The 13,142-nt window shown below is 38.6% G+C and overlaps 2 non-coding genes across 2 annotated transcripts; both read right to left on the bottom strand.

The window, feature by feature from the left end:
- Window positions 1-388: 388 nt before the first annotated feature.
- On the bottom strand, window positions 389-495 carry LOC126974586 (U6 spliceosomal RNA). Its single transcript, XR_007731549.1, has one exon. It is a non-coding gene; the product is annotated as a U6 spliceosomal RNA (small nuclear RNA).
- An 11,563-nt stretch (window positions 496-12,058) lies between these two features.
- Window positions 12,059-12,165, bottom strand: LOC126974585 (U6 spliceosomal RNA). The gene has a single exon (XR_007731548.1). It is a non-coding gene; the product is annotated as a U6 spliceosomal RNA (small nuclear RNA).
- Window positions 12,166-13,142: the final 977 nt, after the last annotated feature.

Here is a 13,142-nt window from a genome sequence, read left to right as displayed (position 1 = left end):
TTAGACACTTGGCCTATATCTAAAAACAAATTCAATATCCTGAATTAAAAAGTTATTCAAGTTTTTACTTAGATAATTATTACGTCTAGATAGTCTCTTGCTGTTAGAAAACCTATAAAAACAGGCCATTAGGAATTTTAGTTTAGTATGCGTGACAAGCTACGTCTGCATGAATTGCTCTAGAGGTGAGTTCTAAACACAATTTTTTTCGCCGTTTTCACAGAGCAATTGTCATATTATGTCTGTCTAGAGGTATAAATGATCTAAGGTTTTTTATAAGCATTACCCAAGTCAATCATAAAGATAAAAGTAACGGCAGTATTCAATATCAGCATCATAGTATGTAACAATTATTTCTATAATAAAAGTTTGGATGTAAAATTGTCAAAAAAATGTGGAACGCTTCACGATTTTGCGTGTCATCCTTGCGCAGGGGCCATGCTAATCTTCTCTGTATCGTTCCAATTTTAGTATATGTACTGCCGAAGCTAGTACACTCACTACGTAGTGAGCAAAGTATATATACTTATCAAAACGATAAACATTGTTAGCGTGATTCAGAATTTATCACGTTTCTGACCAAATCATTTCTATAATTGTTTTTGTTTTTACATTTTAGAAACAATTATAAATATTTAATACATCATTTCAGATTTAAAACTAATGTTTACCATAATTAATTACAGTTTTGAATGTTTTTACTCAATATGAGCACATTTTTTTTGTAAAAGCGACATCTAGCGTCGCTGCTAGCGTTAGAACCGCAGTACAATATTATTTGTTGTAATATGCTATTGCATTTTTTTTTTAATTTTAGAGTCTATTTTGGATATTTAATACAGAATTTCATATTAAAAACTAATGTTTTCCATAATTAATAACAATTGTGATTGTTTTAAATATACATTAGCATATTTTTTGTATATATATATATATATATATATATAAGCTTCATCTAGTGCCGCGGCTTGCGTTAAAAACGCTGTACAATATTATTTGTTGAAAAATGTTATTGTTTTTTTTTAACATTTTAGAACCCATTATGGATTTTTAGTAAATAATTTCATATTTAAAAGTAATGTTTACCATAATAAGTAACAATTTTGATGGTTTTAATTATATATGAGCATAATTATTATCTTTGCAAAATCGCTATCTAGCGTCGCGGCTAGCGTTAAAACCGCTGTACAGTATTATAGGTGGATTGGTAGTAGTTATTAGTTAATACATAAGTATCCACCCCTACTCTGTGGTAACTTAGTAAAGACGAATAATTAGACGACCTAGGTATGTTTTAAACTCTGCACTGATAATATTGTTTTTAGTTATTTATGCAACTGTTGTGTAAAAAGAGGCATTAAAACACGAATGATAATAGTATCACATGAGTGTTTTAATACCTAATTATCAACAGTTGCATGCAAGAATTTATCTACACCCATAATATGAATCCTTTAAAAGATTCTTAAATAGTTAGCTTACTGCTAACATTAAAACATCCAGTCTTAGTAGTAACCTTATACCATCCATTACTGATTATATGTCTTAACGAAAAAACTAAGAATTATTGAAAGAATTATTAATTTTAGTAGTAGTTTACATTTTGTATAGTGCAATTATTAAAATTCATTTGAATATTTAAGTTCTTTGCAGCGATTAATTTTTTTTTTTGATTTTTTTCGTCCAATATTAGGACAGGCAAAGGGTTCAAGCCCATACAGCCATTTCTTCGTCGTTTTTAATGCTTTTTTTTCTTTTAGTTTCTTCGCAACATTATGTCAAGTCCGATCATATCTATTTAAAGGCCGAAGCCAAGTCTCTAGTTATATTTTCCCGTCCAGGGTCTAGCAGCGATTAAAATATCTGACGGTGTGCTGTCAAATAATAATAATAATAATAATGACACACTCTTACACAAATTATCTTGCCTCACATTAGGCATAGCCTGTACTATGGGTACAAGACAACGATATATCTAATACAATATACTTACATAAACGTACATAAATACATATAAACATCCATGACTCGGAAACAAACATCCATATTTATCGTATAATTGATTGCACCTATCGGGATTCGAATCCGGGACCTCTAAAATCTAAATCTTGAATCGCTCATTTTTTGTAAACAAAACCATAAAAATATCGAAGAAAAATGGCAGAGGTCCGACTAATCTTCTTTTTTACGGCGCGCGACGTTCTGGTAGTGTGGAACGCGCGTAAACGAATAGGTTTTTTTTTATATTCATACAGATACCACGCATCGAGCAATATGAATATGGCTGTCTGTTGAAACTCTTTGTGCTACTCTTTAAATTCTTTTTAAATACTCTTTAGTTGGATCGAAAAAAAACGTAGGATTGTTACTGTGGAATTCAGTACAGCATTAGATACATCATCCGTTTTGATGATGTAATGTAATAATTGGGTGTTTTATTGTTGGCAATAAGCTGTAACTGTTTCTGAATCTTAAATAGACGATTTAAAGCGTGGGTGTAGATAAAGAAGACAACCTTATTGTCGTCAGAATACGCAAGAGTCACTCGATAGAATGAAAGGCAATTTCTTTAATTGACTTTGCAGAGTGAGACTTCTGTACTTGTACTGTTATAATATATTCTTTGCTAATATTAACAATCATGGGTACGCAATGGGCGGTTTTATCGATTAAATCCAGAGTCAGACATCGCAGGGACTGGAGACAAAGTTATGGTGTTCGCTTGACTTGTTCTAGATACCTTTAACTTTCTGGTAGCCATCCCTGGCCTTTATCGTCAGTTCCACTCCAACGACGAATACTTTCTGTATACAAATGCTTGATTTGTTGTTGAAAGATACATTATGTTATACATGTTTGCATGTAAATTTTGAGCAACTTCCTAAATTTCTCATAGATTCCCTAGATAGTGCGAGTTGATTAGCCCTTTTACACGGATTTTTATTAAATACTAGTCAGCAAATTTTTGTAGTAAAGCGCAGTCTAGTACTACATCTTGTAAAAACTAGCTAGAACTATTACAGATTAACCTTGATTTACTATTAGTTTGTAATGGTGTTGCTAGATGGCAGTAAAACATGAAAGTCAAAGAATTTTAAAGCATCTTTTAATTTATCATTGCCAAAAATACTTCATGAACGCTGTTTTTCTTCAAATAATTTTTCATCGATTGATATTTAAAAGCCCAATCCCCAAAGAATAAAACAATATTTATCAATAACTTTTTTCCTTGACAAAACTATGTCACAAAAATAATAATAAAAGCTAATAAGTCAAATTAAGTTTAAATATTGTCAATAGTAATAAAGCTCTGCTCAAACTGAGGTCTGAGGCGAATGACGCGCGGGACGCGGGACGCGTTTTAGAGCAGTTAGGTCACTCGCTTAGCCTCTCAAACTGACGCGACTTCCCGCATTTCTTTTTGGGTTCTACAGTGGAGAAACATCATGCATTGTGAGATCAAACAATCCCGCCGGGTGTCCCGCTCTTGTTTCGCTTCAACTTGAGCGACTACTCGCGTCAATTTGAACACGTCCATATAAGTTAGCTGACACAATCGGCGCGAGCGACATCCATCCCGCGTCCCGCGCGTTATTCGCCTCAGTTTGAAGAGAGCTTAAAGGCGTAGTATGAAAGGCAGTAATTTAAAGTTAACTATTAAGCTGGGTACTCACTTAGAAGTGTAGCACGTAACGTATCAGATACGGTATCAAGTGAGTACGTAGGCACGAGCCCGCTGCGAGCCGCTCGTGATTTTCGCGCTCCTCAAATATTATATCGCGGAGCAGAACATGATACCCGACCATCAGTTTGGTTTCAGGACTGCTCACTCGTGTCCCCAACAAGCCCACCGACTCACTGAGTATATTCTCAAACGAATCCAATACCGTACAGTTACAGCGGCCGTATTTCTCGATGTCGCGAAAGCTTTCGACAAGGTATGGCATAACGGCTTAATCTTTAAGCTGTATGAACTGGGTATGCCAGACAGGCTCGTGCGCATCATACGAGCCTACCTTACTGATCGAAGCTTCCGCTATCGAGTAGTAGGCACGTTATCCACGCCCCGACCCATCAGGTCGGGAGTGCCTCAGGCCTCAGTTCTGTCCCCGACCCTCTTCTCACTCTTCACGAGTGACCTCCCGAAGCCTCAGAAAGTGCAAATCGCACAATACGCGGACGACACGGCTCTTTATTATGGCGCCACTCGGGGGCGCCTCGCGACTCATATAAGAGTACTTCAGGCCGCCGTTAATGAACTAGGAGACTGGTTCAGAAAATGGCGGATCGAAGTCAATCCCTCAAAGAGTGCAGCGGTACTCTTTGGTAATACTAATAAAATAAAATCTTTGGCCCCTACACCTATTGTTAAATTATATGGGACCCCTATTGCGTGGGCCCAACATTATAAATATTTAGGTGTTACGTTCAACAGTAACATGAACTTCGCAAAACATATCAGCACGGTTTGGAATAGAGCCCGGTTTGTCCTTAGCCGCCTGTATCCGCTTGTGTGCAAGCGAAGCAAACTACCGCTCAGATACAAGGTGACATTGTACAAGACCATCGTACGTCCCATTATGTCGTACGCAAGCATCAAGTGTGCCCACGCGCCGCCGAGCCACTTGCGGCGTTTGCAAGTGGTTCAGAATAGATTCACGCGCACGGCCACCGGAGCACCGTGGTTCGTTCGTAACGTAGATCTCCATCGCGATCTTGAGCTGCCGACCATCGCTCAACATTTCAAGGAGATATCGCAACGCTACTTTGATAAGGTAGCTGAGCACCCTAATATCTTGGTGAGAGAGGCATGTGCTTACACTCCTCTAGACCACAGTCTGAACAAACAGAGGCGACCTCGACACGTACTAGTCGACCCGGACGACTATATTACGATCGCGAACGCGACACCAACACCATCACCAACACCGACACCAAGCCAACCACACCGCCCTCGAAGACTTAGGCGCGGCCGTGTACATCAAACCGCTGCCACTCGTCACTTTGATGAATATTTTCACATTCGACATTTCCAGCGGCCACAACCTAATTTCAATTTAATAATGATTCACACACTTTGATAGAAGCCCGACGAGATAGTCCTCGTCCTGTAATCGTTTAACACCACTCACACTCACATCACAAATCACACACCTACAATAACACTACACACAAATAGTCACACACTTATATACACTCACACATACTTACATACATATATCACCGCACTCGCCGGCGAATTCGAAGTCTCGTCAAACCTAGAGTCCATAAAAACCTCCTCTGTGCTGATAGCCCTGAAGGCTTTTACAGCGAAGCCGAGCGTGGGCCTTGGAGGCCGAAAATGTAGCTCACAGGCGCGGGGCGTCTCGGAAGGAGACTCGAACCTCGGACCGCCTGCTCACTAGGCTGGATGGAGAGAAGATGCCTAACGATCTACTATATCTGTTAGTCCAGTGGACTCTAGGTTTGAAGAGATTTCGCACTCGCCGGTGAGTGCGGTGATATATGTATGTAAGTATGTGTGAGTGTATGTAAGTGTGTGACTATTTGTGTGTAGTGTTATTGTAGGTGTGTGATTTCTGATGTGAGTGTGAGTGGTGTTAAACGATTACATAACGAGGACTATCTCGTCGGGCTTCTATCAAAGTGTGTGAATCGTATTATATTAGGTTGTGGCCGCTGGAAATCGTCAAAGTGACTAGTGGCAGCGGTTTGATGTACACGGCCGCGCCAACTGTTCGAGGGCGGTGTGGTTGGTTTGGTGTCGGTGTTGGTGATGGTGTTGGTGTCGCGTTCGCGATCGTAATATAGTCGTCCGGGTCGACTAGTACGTGTCGAGGTCGCCTCTGTTTGTTCAGACTGTGGTCTAGAGGAGTGTAAGCACATGCCTCCCTCACCAAGATATTAGGGCCCTCAGCCACCTTATCAAAGTAGCGTCGCGATATCTCCTTGAAATGTTGAGCGATGGTCGGCAGCTCAAGATCGCGATGGAGATCTACGTTACGAACGAACCACGGCGCTCCGGTGGCCGTGCGCGTGAATCTATTCTGAACCACTTGCAAACGCCGCAAGTGGCTCGGCGGCGCGTGGGCAAATACGATGCTTGCGTACGACATAATGGGACGTACGATGGTCTTGTACAATGTCACCTTGTGTCTGAGCGGTAGTTTGCTTCGCTTGCACACAAGCGGATACAGGCGGCTAAGGACAAACCGGGCTCTATTGCAAACCGTGCTGATATGTTTTGCGAAGTTCATGTTACTGTTAAACGTAACACCTAAATATTTATAATGTTGGGCCCACGGAATAGGGGTCCCATATAATTTAACAATAGGTATAGGGGCCAAAGATTTTATTTTATTAGTATTACCAAAGAGTACCGCTGCACTCTTTGAGGGATTGACTTCAATCCGCCATTTTCTGAACCAGTCTCCTAGTTCATTAACGGCGGCCTGAAGCACTCTTATATGAGTCGCGAGGCGCCCCCGAGTGGCGCCATAATAAAGAGCCGTGTCGTCCGCATATTGTGCAATTTGCACTTTCTGAGGCTTCGGGAGGTCACTCGTGAAGAGTGAGAAAAGGTTTGGGGACAAAACTGAGCCCTGAGGCACTCCCGTCCTGATGGGTCGGGGCGTGGATAATGTGCCTTCTACTCGATAGCGGAAGCTTCGATCAGTAAGGTAGGCTCGTATGATGCGCACGAGCCTGTCTGGCATACCCAGTTCATACAGCTTAAAGATTAAGCCGTTATGCCATACCTTGTCGAAAGCTTTCGCGACATCGAGAAATACGGCCTCTGTAACTGTACGGTATTGGATTCGTTTGAGAATATATTCAGTGAGTCGGTGGGCTTGTTGGGGACACGAGTGAGCAGTCCTGAAACCAAACTGATGATCGGGTATCATGTTCTGCTCCGCGATATAATATTTGAGGCGCGCGAGAATCAGACGTTCGTATAGTTTACCTAAAGAGTTAATTAAACTAATGGGTCTATACTTACTGGGAAAAGTTTTACGTTTACCATGCTTGGGAATACCGATAACAATGGATTCCTTCCATTGTTCGGGGAACGCGCAATGTAATAGCAGTATATTAAAAACGGTTACTAATAAATTAATGAGTGTGGGAGGCAGGATTTTAAGAACCCTGTTATTTATAGAGTCGGGCCCCGGGGCCTTTTTGGAGTGAAGCTCCCTAATAATTCCTTTCACCTCTATACTAGAGGTGGGTTGTATTGGCTCACCTGATGGGCTAAGAGAGGTGCGACGTTCAACTTCACAGTTAACTTCATTAACATGAGCTGGGTCGCTAGCTGCATTCGGGGTGCACTGACTCTCGAGACTGTCGGCAAGGCACTCCGCCTTGTCCTTCCATCTTGCTGTGGATGGCTGGATGGATCAGGCATCCATCTTGTTGTGGATGTGGGATGTCACACAGGAGATGGCACTCTGGGCTACGTCAACCGAGTCAATGACGTCAGGTATTGAATCCAGGTGCTCGGACGTTGTGGTCTCGAGTTCCTTCTCCAACCGTTGCCAGTCGATCACTGTGTTAGTGGGTGACTGGTAGTTAACGGGCGGGCCTAGGTTAACAATGACCGGCCGGTGGTCTGAGTCTAGATCGTGAACTACTTCTATTGAATTTACATTAAGTGTTACATTTTTAAATAAAGCAACATCAAGTATGTCGGGTCTGTGTTCTACGTTATGTGGGTATCGAGTTGGCTCGGAGGGAGCCATTACCGAGAAGTTTAGTGTGTCTTTCAGTGAGTCTAGCAGTCTGCCGTTTCTGTTAGGGAATCTGCTGTTTCAGCTGGCGTGTTTGGCGTTAAGATCGCCACCTACAATAACAGCAGCCCCGTGGCTGAGTAGAGAATTGATATCTGATTCTAGAATTAATTTACTAGGTGGTAAGTAAGCTGATATCACAGTGATCGGCTGGTGATTCGCCATACTGACTCAGATGGCGGACGCCTCAATGTTGGTGAGCGCTGGAGGGTCAATAGAATACAGTGAAGGGACCTCCTGAAGTATATGAGGGTGCCACCACCGCGCTGCGTGGCGCGATCATTCCTAACTAGATTGTAATTTGCGATTCGCGGATCGCGAACGTTCGATTTCAGGAGCGTCTCCTGAATCAAGAAAAGGTCTAACTGATGTTCGATTACGAAATCCCTGACCAAGTCTAGTTGCGGTTTGAGTCCGTAAGCATTAAAGTACGCTATACGGAGCGTGTGAGGTTTAAGCCGTCCGCTGTTAGCCATCGCGAATGTTATTTACGATACAGGAAGTCGGACAACGCTGTGAACATGTCGATGTTCTCACACATTAGTTCGAGAACGGCTTGAGCGGCGCTCTGAACTTCCCTGATCTTGCGGGCGAGGGCTTGCAGCTCCGCGATGTTTATTTGTCGGGCGAGATTGCACATAAACGCTATATCGGTAGCGGCGCCGTTCTGACGTGGCGCGGGCACCGCAGGCCTAGGCCGCGGGGCCGGTGCCGCCGGGCAGGAGGCGGCTCGCAGTGTGCTCGTAGACGGCGTCACGACCGCTTGTGTAGTGAGTATTTACGCGCGAGCTTCAAACGAACTTACGTATTTAATTATTCATTATGGAATGAACTGAAGAAAAATGATTAAATATTCTGAGCACACTAAAAATATCGTGCAACAACGCATATGTGACTTATTTTTTAAGGCAGACTGCCATTTCTTCGATGAATATCCCTACCAGCACACAAGCAATAGGACACAAACGTCTCAAGGATATTCTTCAGTTCAACCAACCAGTTCTCCGGGTCAACCACCTCCTCAACATCTATCAACTAACGAACAATATGCTATGTCATCTCCACAAAGCGAATTGTCTGAGCTTTTGGACATGGATGATTATGTTCAAGTTACCTACAGTATTTTATTTGCCTATGTCATTGATTTAGTTCCTATATTAAAAAGTTCAATTACTTACACATTGCACAAAGTTCTGGAACGAATTTACTAACAACTTGCTTAGACATTCTGAAGGTATACTGTAAACTCGTGAATAAATCTTAAATATTATGTTTTATTTAAGTATAACAATACATAATGTTGAACAATATAACAGAATAAAACACTGTTTTAAAAACATCTTTATAAAATACCTTTGTCGACATTTTGATGGACAATACTCGACAATAATTATTAAGAATCGAATCGGTGACACAAAAGAATATCACTAATGGTTGAACGAAGTTTGACATTCTCTTTAAAGTGTTCTGTGGTTATAGCCATTAGGCTATAGGTAGTTACTACTAACCGACGCACCTACCTAATATTTTATTAAGGTATCAAATCGTAGTTCAAAATTATATATTTAATTTCAGTATATTGAAATATTTTATCTAAATCTTCACAACAATATTAGTTGATGTCAACGGGTAGGGTATCACTAGAGTTGCCAACCCTACTATACATATAAATTATAATATAGTATCCTACTGTATTAGAAGCCCGACTACTATATTTCTGATTCTGAAAAAGGTTTATAGTAGGTGAAACTACTATTTAACTGTCTCTTCCATAAAAGCCATCATTGAAATGATGAAGTTTTGATGTGAAACATCTATAGCCGCACGTAAAACAGATTTCTGGCGTGGCGACGCATGCCGTGGCGACGCGTCGCATTGTTACAGTAATACCGTCCTCAGAGGCAACATCGAATATAACTATTACCGAAGTCACTGATTAAACGAATTAAGTAGTCACGATTTGAAATAAATTCGTAAATTTTTGTATTTAATGAAAATAAATGTTTATTCTAAATAGTCATCGTTATCTGGAATAAAATCGTAATATTTTATTTTATCATTATGACATATTTAGTTCCTATCACAATATGTTCTTTTCTGCATATTACTTTTACAAAATAATGTCGATGTTTCACATCTGCCAGGTGTCCCGTGACGGCTCACATTTTTATTTCTATTTCTAAAATGAATTGAACAGTGTTAATAATAATAGTGGTAGGTAGAGAATAGAGAATGTGGGCGGCGGTGATCACTTAACACCAGGTGACCCGTACGCTCGTTTGTCCTCCTATTCCATAAAAAACTACTAGACACTACTATAGTTGGAAAATGGCAACAAATTCTCAGTGAAGCAGTTTTCAGAAATATTTTAGAAATAATATCATTTCTTCTCTCAATTCAGGCAATATTCACCTATACAGAGCGTATATTTTGTGTAATATAACAAATGGTGAGATGAGCGCAATAGAGCAAGTCTAAAATTAATTAAAACTGAGCTACACAACGGTATTTTTTAAATTAATTTGCAAAAATAGCTAAGCATTCATAGAATTCTTTAAAAATAAACATTTTATTAAGTAGCAAAAATGTTCTATTACGTAATAAAGTAAGTAGGAACCTGTTGTACCTATACTAGGACAGTTTTTTAGATATTTATTTTTTATTTGACGAACTGTACTCAAACAATTTTTGCATATTTTGAAAAGTCAATTATTTGAGTATTCACTACCAAAATATAAAAAAAAATATTTCATACTTACAAGTGTTTTAATAATTAAATCGAAAAAAGGGATTTATGGCTAAGGTACAACATACCCTCGACTTCAAAAAGTGATGCAGTTATCCTATTTTGAGAAATAAACTATTTGAATTTAAATTTGACCCTATGTACCTACCAAGGCCTGGGCCAGTACTATGGTGTACCTAGGAATTGGGGGTAATTTATGGAAAATATAACAATTCTTAACTGAAACCGTTTTATTCATTTAAATAACATATTTAACAAAAAATGACTCACAAATTCTGAACAAAGTCAAAATGATATTTATAGTTTAATTTTTTAATGAGTCAAAGCTTTTATATTTTATTAGGATTATTATATTACTTGAATGTGAAATAATTAAAAAAAATATTCTCCTGGCCAAAGTACAACATCTAAATGTATCTTGTTCACTGGACAAAGTTACAATTGATTCAGTGACCGAGGTACAACACCACTCCAACTTCAACAAAATGGTGGATTTCAAATAATCTCGTAATTTTATTATTGTTTTAATACTAGTTAAAGAAAACCAAAGGGCATATAAAAGTTTAGTGACTATTATAAAACGTTTAAAACTAACAGACTTCAAAGCATAGGTATTATAAATATTATGTACTTACTTACTTTTTTCCCCAAAAAACTTTTTAACGTCGATAACACCAAACACCGCGACCGGCTTAAAAGCGGTAAGGGACTACTTTCAGATTGAATAGTCAGTGGCAACGCAGAGAATACACTAGACAATAGAATTTAACATGGCGGAAATTTTTGAAACCAGCCTTATGGCCTAGGTAGACATAGTCCCAAGGTACAACAGGTCCCCTACCTAATTTGGAACCCACTATATTTTCCGTCTTTTCATTATTTACTATTTTTTGTGAGTAACAATTTAAGAGCTATTATTTTTGGCCGCCAAGGAGTTGGCAACCCTAGGTATCACCTACCAGTAGGTAAGTAATTTTTCCGTCAAACAAACATAAAAATTATTCGGAACAGTATATTTGAAATATTTACTAACCTGGCACTTGAGTAGCACGACATATTGCCCCTTCCAGTCTAGTGAGCAGGCGGTCCGAGGTTCAAGCCTCCTTCCGAGACGCCCCGCGCCTGTTTGCGACATTTTCGGCCTCCAAGGCTATCAGTACAGAGAAGGTTATTATTCGGTACGTGGTGTTTACACCCGAGCCCGACATTCTTTTGTACGTAAATGTATTTTCCTCCTGTCAAAAACAAAAACGACATATTGGAGGCGGTGTTCACTGAAGATAACGTGACATCTGACTAGCAGACTTGTGTGTCCTCCTCATCAAAGAATATTATATTAATTACTCTTACGACTCCACATACTGAAGTAAACTTTAATTTTTATTTAAATTAAAATGAGATGTATTAGAATTTAGATGATTTTCAAAATTAATATTATTACTGTCGGTAACGGTATATGAAAGGTATCAATATTCAATATGAGTAATAGTACAATATTTTAAAGTTTTTGAGGTGAAATTGTCAAAAAAATGTGGAACGCTTCACGATTTTGCGTGTCATCCTTGCGCAGGGGCCATGCTAATCTTCTCTGTATCGTTCCAATTTTAGTATATGTACTGCCGAAGCTAGTACACTAATCTTGTAGTGAGTAAAGTATATATAGTTATCAGAGTCATAAACATTGTTAGCGTGATTCAGAATTCATCTCCTTTCTGACCAAATCATTTCTAGAATTGATTTTTCTTAATATTTTTGAAACAATTATGTATAATTTAACACATAATTTCATATTTAAAACAAATGTTTACCATAACTAATAACAGTTTTGATTGTTTTAACTAAATATGTCCATATTTTTTGTAAAAGCGTCATCTAGCGTCGCGGCTAGCGTTAAAACCGCTGTACATTATTATTTATTGTAAAATGTTATATTTTTTTTTACATTTTAGGAACAATTATAGATACTTATTACATAATTTTATATTCAAAGCTAATGTTTTGCATAAATTATAACAATTTTGATCATTTTAACTAAATATGATCAAATTTTTTTGACTGCGCTATATAGCGTCACGGCTAACCGCTCCACAATATTATCTACCTGTGGGTTGGTAGAGGCAAAGACGATCTTTTTCGTACGCCCATAATATTAATTTCAAAATAAAATAATGCAGCACGTTCTGTATGGGAATTTTCAAAAGTCTTCCAAAAACAATATATTTATATTAAAATAATTACATTTCAAAAGGAAACTACTTGAAATTTCAAGTGGAATTCCACATCCAAGTTTTTGTGAAGGAAAATATTACAATTCATTCCTTTTATATTAGAATACTTGAATCGTAATATCAGCGCAGAACTTGTGGACAATGAACATTAATTGATTCTTCGAATAAAAAATAATTGATTTTCATCTTTCTCTGCCATCTAGCAATAACAACATAAACTATTAGTAAATCAGGGTTTTTTTTTGTAATACAAGCGCTAACTGCAAATAATTGAACCTAGCTAATTTTCACAAATAGTACTAGATGGCGCTTTAAAGAAAAAATTAGCTGAACGAATATAATAATAATATTATCGTCACTGGAAAGGCAAAAGTACTAAAG

The sequence above is a fragment of the Leptidea sinapis genome, chromosome 32, assembly GCF_905404315.1.
Source record: "Leptidea sinapis chromosome 32, ilLepSina1.1, whole genome shotgun sequence".
NCBI classification, from domain to species: Eukaryota; Metazoa; Arthropoda; class Insecta; order Lepidoptera; family Pieridae; genus Leptidea; species Leptidea sinapis.
Note: the sequence above shows the minus strand (reverse complement) of the source record. Positions and strands in the feature narration are given on the sequence as shown.